The sequence below is a fragment of the Panthera tigris genome, chromosome B2 (genome assembly GCF_018350195.1).
Source record: "Panthera tigris isolate Pti1 chromosome B2, P.tigris_Pti1_mat1.1, whole genome shotgun sequence".
Taxonomy (NCBI): Eukaryota; Metazoa; Chordata; class Mammalia; order Carnivora; family Felidae; genus Panthera; species Panthera tigris.
This window is the reverse complement of record NC_056664.1, coordinates 121,212,154-121,220,709: the sequence shown is the minus strand read 5'-3', so window position 1 is coordinate 121,220,709 and position 8,556 is coordinate 121,212,154. Positions and strand designations below refer to the sequence as shown.

The window sequence follows — 8,556 nt, the reverse complement described above, 5'->3', positions numbered from 1 at the left end:
TCTTGGTTGCCCGGGTGATGGTGGGAAGGTGGGGCAAAGCTTGGTTTTATCAGGAGAACTGCGATCACCTGACTCTGGACCTTCCCCAGGCCTCCTGTGGCACACAGGCTCTCAGGGCACCTGTCATGCGTCCTGTCATTTTGTGTTACCACTTTCTTAGAGGGAGCCCTCTCCTTGACAGCAGAGTGTCTTTCATTTGTAATTCCCGTTGATTGTTGTCGAAGGAAAACAAAAACCAGCATGTTTGTCTTTCATTAGCCTGCGCGCCCCACCCCCCACCACCCCGGAAGACAGGGACAGAGCCAAGGCCACGTGGACCTAGTATTTGACTACCGTCTTTGGAATCCTGCTAGCTTCTAGCTTTTATATCTTATCAGAAAGCCAGGAAATTGCTAAAGCAAACACCCCCTTTTTGCATTAGGCTAGGCCCAGCTCGAGTTTCAAAAGAAGAGCCTGGCTCCTTCCCCAGGAACAGGCTCCAGTGTTTCCCCACTTTGCAGTAAAATGCAGAAAACAATTGGGGATGCTGCTGTGCTAACACAATGACATTAGAAATGTGTACTTAGTTAAAGCTGAGAATACTAGGTACCCTCCTTTAGGGGGTTTTCTCCCCTTAAAAATGTGTCTTGTGCTCTGAATTTAAGGGACGGAATGTAACAATTAATGAGCACAATACAAGGAACCGTCTTCTAGAGCCATGCAGCCCCCACCCCGTGCACCTCCCTTTTGAATGTAAATGCGGGCAATACCAGGAACCCAGCCGGGCACTGTGTTTGTGCTGTCTGGGTATCTCCACTCTGTCTGTTTGGAGTCTTAGGTAAACACGCCCCCAGCCACAGAGCGTGGCCACGTGTCAGCGCTGCGGCCTCTTCCACCAAAGCGCCTCCTCTGTAAATTCTGATTAGCATCTCTCGAACCCATTGTAAGCTTGCAGAGTCCAAGAACAAAAGACGCTGTACCGGAACTCAAAACAGTAAGTGCGTTTACCCAGGAGCAGCTTTTGGTACATCATTCTTTTCCAAACATCAGCAGAAAACTTGGACGTAAAGGGTCATCTCACTTCATGATATGAAGCTGGGTACAGGATAGGTTGGGCGTCTGTAAATGGGGTGTTGTCAATCGTATCTCATCCTTCTGCCCCAGTGGGAAGTAATACACGTATTACACATAAACACACGCCTCGTTATACGAGTGTGACACAACATGCTAACATTTGTACTATTAATAACGAGCACTCAAAATGCTAATTGTCATTTTTCAGGGTCCGGAGCATTTGTTTCAGGAGAACAAGGCCACAGCTCACATTGTTCTCACAGTAGGGCCAGCAGCTGGCTTTACCACAATGGGGCCCATTGTTGGGTAAATGGAGTCCCTCAGGTGAATGTAATTATGCAAATCCTTCCAGAACCACCAGCACTCTCTTGGCCCTCTCCCCGGTGGCCTCCCACCACTGGGAACACTGTCACTTTTCATTACAGGAGGCCTCGCTTGTGTGCTGGGAGTGTCCACCCCACCGGGCCCACTAAGGAGCTCCCCAGGAGACCAAATCCTTTCCGCTGACACATTTCTCCACATGTGTCAAACATTAAAAAACATACCTTTAATTCTCTAAAGTGCACACAGGTAATTCTAATGCCAGAGGCGAGAAAGGTAGGATAAGGTCCTTTGCGAAATGTGATGCAAGTTATATAGACCCATGGTCAAGTGCTATATACACGCCGTGCGCGCGCGTGCGCGCACACACACACGCACGCACGCACACAGTTACTCTTCATTCACTCTAGGACACTGGCATCTCCAATCCACAGACATAAGCAAACTGAGCTATTTTTTGTAATTGTCTTAACATTTATTAATTTTTGAGAGACAGAGACAGAGGTGAGCGGGAGAGAGGGAGACACAGAATCCGAAGCGGGCTCCAGGCTCTAGGCTGTCAGTGCAGAGCCCCCCGCAGGCCTCGAACCCTGAGATCATGACCTGAGCGGAAGTCAGACGGTTAACCCACTGAGCCACCCAGGTGCCCCTATTATTGCTTATTTATTAACACAACTATACACATAGCTAGAAATAGGGAACCTGGACAAAAAGATCTCTTGAAAGTCCCCACCCTTTTAAATTTACATGAGTCACTCCGTGTGCAGGGGTCAGTTTTTCCACATTTTTGGTGATTTCCCACAGTCACCAAAATAGAACTCTGCCTGCAAGTGGGTCCCACACAAATGTTGAGGGAACACAAACTCAAACTAACCTCTGTTTACTTTTGAGAACTAGCTCGATGAAATAAGAACATTAGTTTAATTATCATATATTATTAATGAATAACACTTTATTTCTCAACAAGGAAATAAATCCATCAGAGACGGGCCCTAACGTGGAGAAGATCCTGTCATTCATGACCTCTTCTCTGATTCTCCCTCGTGGAGAGAGCTTGGCCACAGTGACTACAGGCTCAGGAGTTTGGAGCCGGTGAAGCCAGAATATCGATCATCAGGATTCGAATGAAGATGGATATTCATCAGCCCTTGGCTGAAAAAGCCACCGGTAAAAGCTACCAACACATCATGTCACAGTACATCCTGTAGTCACCCCTAGAAGTACCTGGTGTGTTGTGAAATGTTTACATGTGGCATAGGAAAACAACTAAAATAGTGAAAAACCTACTTTTACCCAGGAGACAGCCTCCGTGATGCAGACAAGGAAGTAGATCCAATATTCTACATATAAAACACAATTTCTCATCTTTGTGACTAATTATATACATGGATTTTAAACAATCCTGGCCACAAAACTGTCCTGACAGTCAGGATTCTTGCCCTGTTCCGGTCTATTGTTCCTATCAGTTTCTGTAAGATAGTGAATTCTTGACCAAGAACCAAATCACATCAGCTATACAACATAGAATAGCTATACAATATAGAATATAAGAATAGCAAATGAGCCAGATCTGCACTAAAAGTATTTTTAAAATTTTTTTTAAGGTTTATTCATTTTTCAGAGACAGACAGAGCATGAGTGGGGGAGGGGCAGAGAGAGAGGGAGACACAATCTGAAACAGGCTCTATCTAGGCTCTGAGCTGTCAGCACAGAGCCTGACGCGGGGCCCAAACTCACGGGGTGGGGGGCCTGAACTCACAGAGGGCGAGATCATGACCTGAGCAGAAGCTGGACGCTTAACTGACTGAGCCACCCAGGCGCCCCTGCACTAGAAGTATTTTTAAGGCCCATAGTTAGTTATGTATATAACAGTCTTATTGTAGTAACGCCTTGCTAACCAACAACCACTGCTTTCTCCAGGGCTCCTTTCCAGGGCCGGTGGCATTGCGTTCTGGGAGACCAAGGCTGAGCTAAGGCAATGCTGTCCCCAGAAAGCTAAATCACACCTTGCCTTTCAAGATACTCTAAAACCATCAACGTGAGTGCTTAAAAAAAAACCCAACCCCCCCCCATCTCAACGTTAAAAATTTTAATAACCTGTCAAAAAGACAGTTTTGTAACTATAGGAGTAGGAGGCAGGAAATAGAAATCTTTTTCTTTTGTTGTAGTTTGGGGCTTAAGTATTGAAAGGAAACAGGCCCTTGTAGCTTTTCACAGCTGAGGAGGCCAAAGGGGGCATGGTTGTAAATCTGACATCTCTTCCGCCTGAAGGTGTCAGCTCAGAAACACTGCTGCCCATTGATCCCAGGGCAGAGCAGTGGTTTCTTGGGTTGTTGGAGGGGTTTTTTTGGCTGCCAGGATGACAGCAATGGAAAGCCTACAAATGACAACCGAACAATAGAAAAATTCCACCATGTTGTTATTAATCATTAAAAAGGAAAGCCTGTTCCCTGACACTCGTAGGAAAAACCAGCAGCCGGGAGTCAATCCTTTCGCTTTCCTCCCCTCTGACCAAACCCAGGAACCAAAGCAATCAGACAAGTATAAGATGGATGTGAAGGGGGAGAAAGCCAGTCCAAAGGCCAGATCTTCCCATTTTCTCAGAAAAAGTATCTTTGTAACTAAGGAGGAGTACACCCCTAACAGATAGAGGCTAGTGGAGCAGAGGTTCAATGGAGTGACCAATAAATAGTTTATTATTTGATGGTGGTGATTAATACAACAAAGTGCCGATAAGTAACTCAATACTCAAACCCAATTCGGGAGATTTTATCAAGTGCTTTTTTTGAAGCTTGCGTGAAAATATGAACGATCATTTACCTGAATAGTCTTTCCTCGTGTGTATATGGAAAGTGGATGCTCTTGGGTATCCCCTGGCTTAAAATAAATAAGCAAATAAAGCAGTTTAGTTCACTTTCTCCTATTCTTTGCTTTGTTATTCCTATTCCAGAAACTTCCAGGGTCAATTCAAAGCTGCTCTATCCTCTGTATGAACAATGAAGAATGTGGCTACCTGCCAGCCTGGGCGCATTCATGACTGAAAGCATCACGTGTCTCCTGAGCATTAGCTATGCTTTATTATTAGTGTTAAGGACAGTAGGAACATGTGGGAGATGGAAACTAAACCCCAACTATTTTCACTTTTGAAATTTCTCTTCTAATCCCAATAGTGTACGTGCTCATTTTTGCTTGGTAACCCACTGTGTGCAAAAGGACACATCCTGCTTTCTTTTACTGAACATTAGTTACATAGCAAGTGTTTTCCTTGCTTTTTGTAGGGTACACTTTGTTTCAAATGGCTGCATTGTGCCATAATTTAATGAATGCCTTATTTTTTCTTCCTTCCTTTCTTCATTCCAATTTCTTAACTTCCTACCCACCTTCTTTCTTTCCTTTCTTATCATAAATCCTATGGATTCTTATTTATTTTGGCTTTTTTTTTTTTTTTTTTTACCAAGTTATCCGATGTGGGATTACCGTCTCAAGGCAAACAATGCTTTTATTATTCTTTATATGTGATGCTAATTTGTTTTCCAAAATAGTTGCAGCCATTCACACTGTCAGCGAGGGTATAGGAGTACATCCAATCCCCTAAACCTTTTCTAACAGTGTGAGGGATGTCTGAATTGACAAAAACATCCTTGTTGCTATTTTTACGTATATTTTTATTTTTAGCAAGGTTGCTAATTTTAAATTTTTGTTAACTATGTTTCCTGTTATCCAGCTAATTCATTTATCTACTGCATTTTTTAATGAATTCTTTAAAAAATAAAAAATTTGCTATATTTGGGGCACCTGGCTGGCTCAGCCAGTAGAGCATGCGACTCTTGATCTCAGGGTTGTGAGTTTGGGCCCCATATTGGATGTGAAGACTGCTTAAAAAAAAAAAAGAATTTGCTGTATTTATCATATTTGCTGTATACATCTTTTCACAGCCTTTGTATGCCTTTCTACTTTAGTTGAAGAAGACTTTTTCTTTCTTTTTTTTTCTTTTGCAGATGTAAATGTTTTCAAAGTCTCTTTACCTAAATCTGTTGACTTTTGGTTTTGTGAGTCAATCCTTTACTTCTAAGGTTAATAAAACAATCCAGAATTTAGATATTGGATATTCAATTCTTACTCTATAAAATATTTAGTTTTTTTAATTATATTATCTAGTGTGTGACACAGGTATAGATGGATTTTCTGCACCAATCTCTAACCACTAACCACTGTCCCTTTCCTTCCTGGTCATTTTATGAGACCTCCTTTGTGATAGATTAAGTTCTTATCACTATGAAGCTATCCCAACCCAGTGCTACATGATTATTGCTGGCTCTCCTTCCTATTCTTTTTCCTTTCCCGAATATTCCTTGATATTTTTTTTACTTATTCCTTCTTTGAAATAAAATTTAAAATGGTATTATCAGGTTTAAATACATCATGTCGGGATTTGACGGTATTTCTTTAAACCGGAGAAATTATTTCTTTTATCACTTGGGATAAGATGACATATGGTGACTGGGATATTTTAGCAACAGTTGTCTGGAGCCGAACTGGGTTACATGACTTTTTCTCAGAACAGCCTGCCAGCATAAATTATAGCCAAGGAAAGGATTCCAGATCCATATTTGGGGGAAATGTCAACAATCAGGTCCAAAGGGAGAGAGTTAGTCTTGAAAGACAGAAAGGATATTGAGACATCAAGAACCAGAGCGCCTGGGTGGCTCAATCAGTGGAGTCTGACTTTGGCTCAGGTCATGATCTCACGTTTCATGAGTTTGAGCCCTGAGTTGGGCTGTCTGCTGTCAGCACAGAGCCCACTTCAGATCCTCGGTGCCCCCCTCTCTCTGTCCCACCCCCACTCACTGTCTCTCTCTCTCTCTCTCTCTCTCTCTCTCTCTCTCTCAAATAAATAAACATTAAAAAAAGAAAAGAAAAGAAATCTAGAACCCAGGAAAGCAATAATAAAGCACAAAAGAAATCATTATATGGCCACTGATGTATAACCAAACTCTTGGTTTTCTATAAGTGCATTGCATTTTCCTTTATGTTAGCAGGGTCATCTGTGTCTGGCCGTGCATTTTATAAACTAGAAAGAGGCTTTTATAACCCTGTGAAAACTATGTCAATGACATCCAAGCATCTGTCGGATTTGCATAGTGTCTGATGTGTTGTGCAGGAATCGGCCACAAATTGTCAGATTGCATCACAATTGCCTCATTACAGATTTTTGAATAAGCTGAGGAAACATTTACTTTGTGATATCCTGCAGTGTTTTGTTTTGGAAATGTGTATTCGTGGAATCAACTATAAGTCATAATATTTACCTTTAACTATTTTCCAACTTAAAAACATTTTTAAATTTATTTTTTCTTTTAGAGAGAGAGCACAAGTGGGGGAAAGAGGCAGAGAGAGAGAGAGAGAGAGAGAGAATTTTAAGCAGACCCCATGCTCAGCATGGAGCCTGATGCAGGGCTTGATCTCATGGACCATGAGATCATGACCTGAGCTGAAATCAAGAGTCAGACAGTTAACCAACTGAGCCACCCAGGAATCCCTAAAATTGTTTTTAATCAGAAAGACCCGTGATTCTCTCTTAACTATAAACACCATTTTTCAGGAAATAAAATACTTCCAATAAGAAATTTCAGGTAGGGGTGCATGGGGTGGCTCAGTGTGCTGAGCGTCCGACTTCAGCTCAGGTCATGATCTCACGGTTTGCGAGTTCAAGCCCTGTGTCAGACTCTGTGCTGACAGCTCACAGCCTCGAACCTTCTATGGATTCTGTGTCTCCCTCTCTCTTTACTGCTCCCCTGCTCACACTCTGTCTCTCTCTCAAAATAAACATTTAAAAACTTTAATAAAAATAAATTAAAAAAATAACAAATTTCAGGTAAAGTCTATTTTCTGAAATTTAGATGAAGATAACAGATAATAAGATGCCAGATCAGTTCCCCATAAATCTATCTTTATTCAGACATTGCTATGAGTTGAAATATATTTTGTTTACAAATGTTCTCTGAAATTTGAACAATAATAAATCAGAAAAGAAACACTATATGGCCATTGATGCATAACCAAACTCTTAGTTCTTCCTCCTGGTGGTTTTCTTGATTTCAGGTTGGGTCCTGATCTCGCGGTTCCTGGGTTCAGGCCCCACATCGGGTTCTGCCCTGACAGCGCTGAGCCTGCTTGGGATTCTCTCTCTCTCCCTCTCCCTCTCCCTCTCTGCCCTTCCCCAACTTGCTCTCTCTCTGTCTCTCAAAATAAATAACGTAAAAAAAAAAAGCTGAGTCTGCAGCTGTTGTTGGCTAGAGAGAATGCAGCTGACGCACCAGAAAGCTGGAGACCACCCAAAGTGTCGCGTTCCTACCTCCGGCTGTCAGGACCCCCACAAGGTGTGCAGGAGGTGCAAAATGTGGGTTCTGATAGTTAAATTCAGTTCCTGTCATTTGCATCCAAACAACTCCCAACGAATATTGCTGAGACAGGAGGTTTCTCAAGCACTGAACACCCTCTCCATGGAAAACAGCACCGTTACTCAAAACTTTGTACTTAATTTCAGAGGTTCACATTCAGGGATCCTTTACGGTTTCTATGCTTATAATCTATTCATACACTTCTGATTGTATGAGGAGGACACGTTCACAGGCTACTACTCTTCCTGGCAAGAGTGCGGGCCTCGCTGAGGAATCTCTGGGTAATATTTGAGAAAAACAGTAGCTAGGACTTTTGTTTTGGACTTTTTCCACCAGATAAACACAGGTACCAATATAGAAATCACAGCTGATCAAGTCAATAAATAAGGAAGTAAAAAAAAAAAATATGTGCCAAGCAGGGTACATACTCGGAGCTGTGCAAATGTCCGCATGGACAGAAAGTTCAGGAAAACAAGCAGACGGCACCGGGCAAGATGGTATCATTCAGCTTCCAACTTACCGTGAGAAACACCTAAGTGATGGTAGTATTTCCTTGACTAGGGAAAAATATTTATACTGTCGCAGGAGCAATAGAATCGTGACGTAGGTTCCACAACTCAGCTACCTGATTTTATGTATTTTTAGTCCTCTTCTGACTAAATGTGTGTCCAAATGAAAAAAAAAATTCTGTCCTGCACATACACTGTCCTCCCTACACACAGTACATTACGTCAAAAAGATGAAGTGGCCTAATCCCACCAGACCCATATTGGCAGCACTG

At 42.3% G+C, this 8,556-nt stretch overlaps 1 long non-coding RNA gene across 1 annotated transcript; it reads left to right on the top strand.

The window, feature by feature from the left end:
• The first annotated feature begins 472 nt into the window (after positions 1–472).
• Positions 473–4,152, top strand: LOC122238437. The gene is made up of 3 exons (XR_006217356.1): positions 473–973; positions 2,342–2,541; positions 3,295–4,152. It is a non-coding gene; the product is annotated as an uncharacterized LOC122238437 (long non-coding RNA).
• The last annotated feature ends 4,404 nt before the right edge of the window (positions 4,153–8,556 follow it).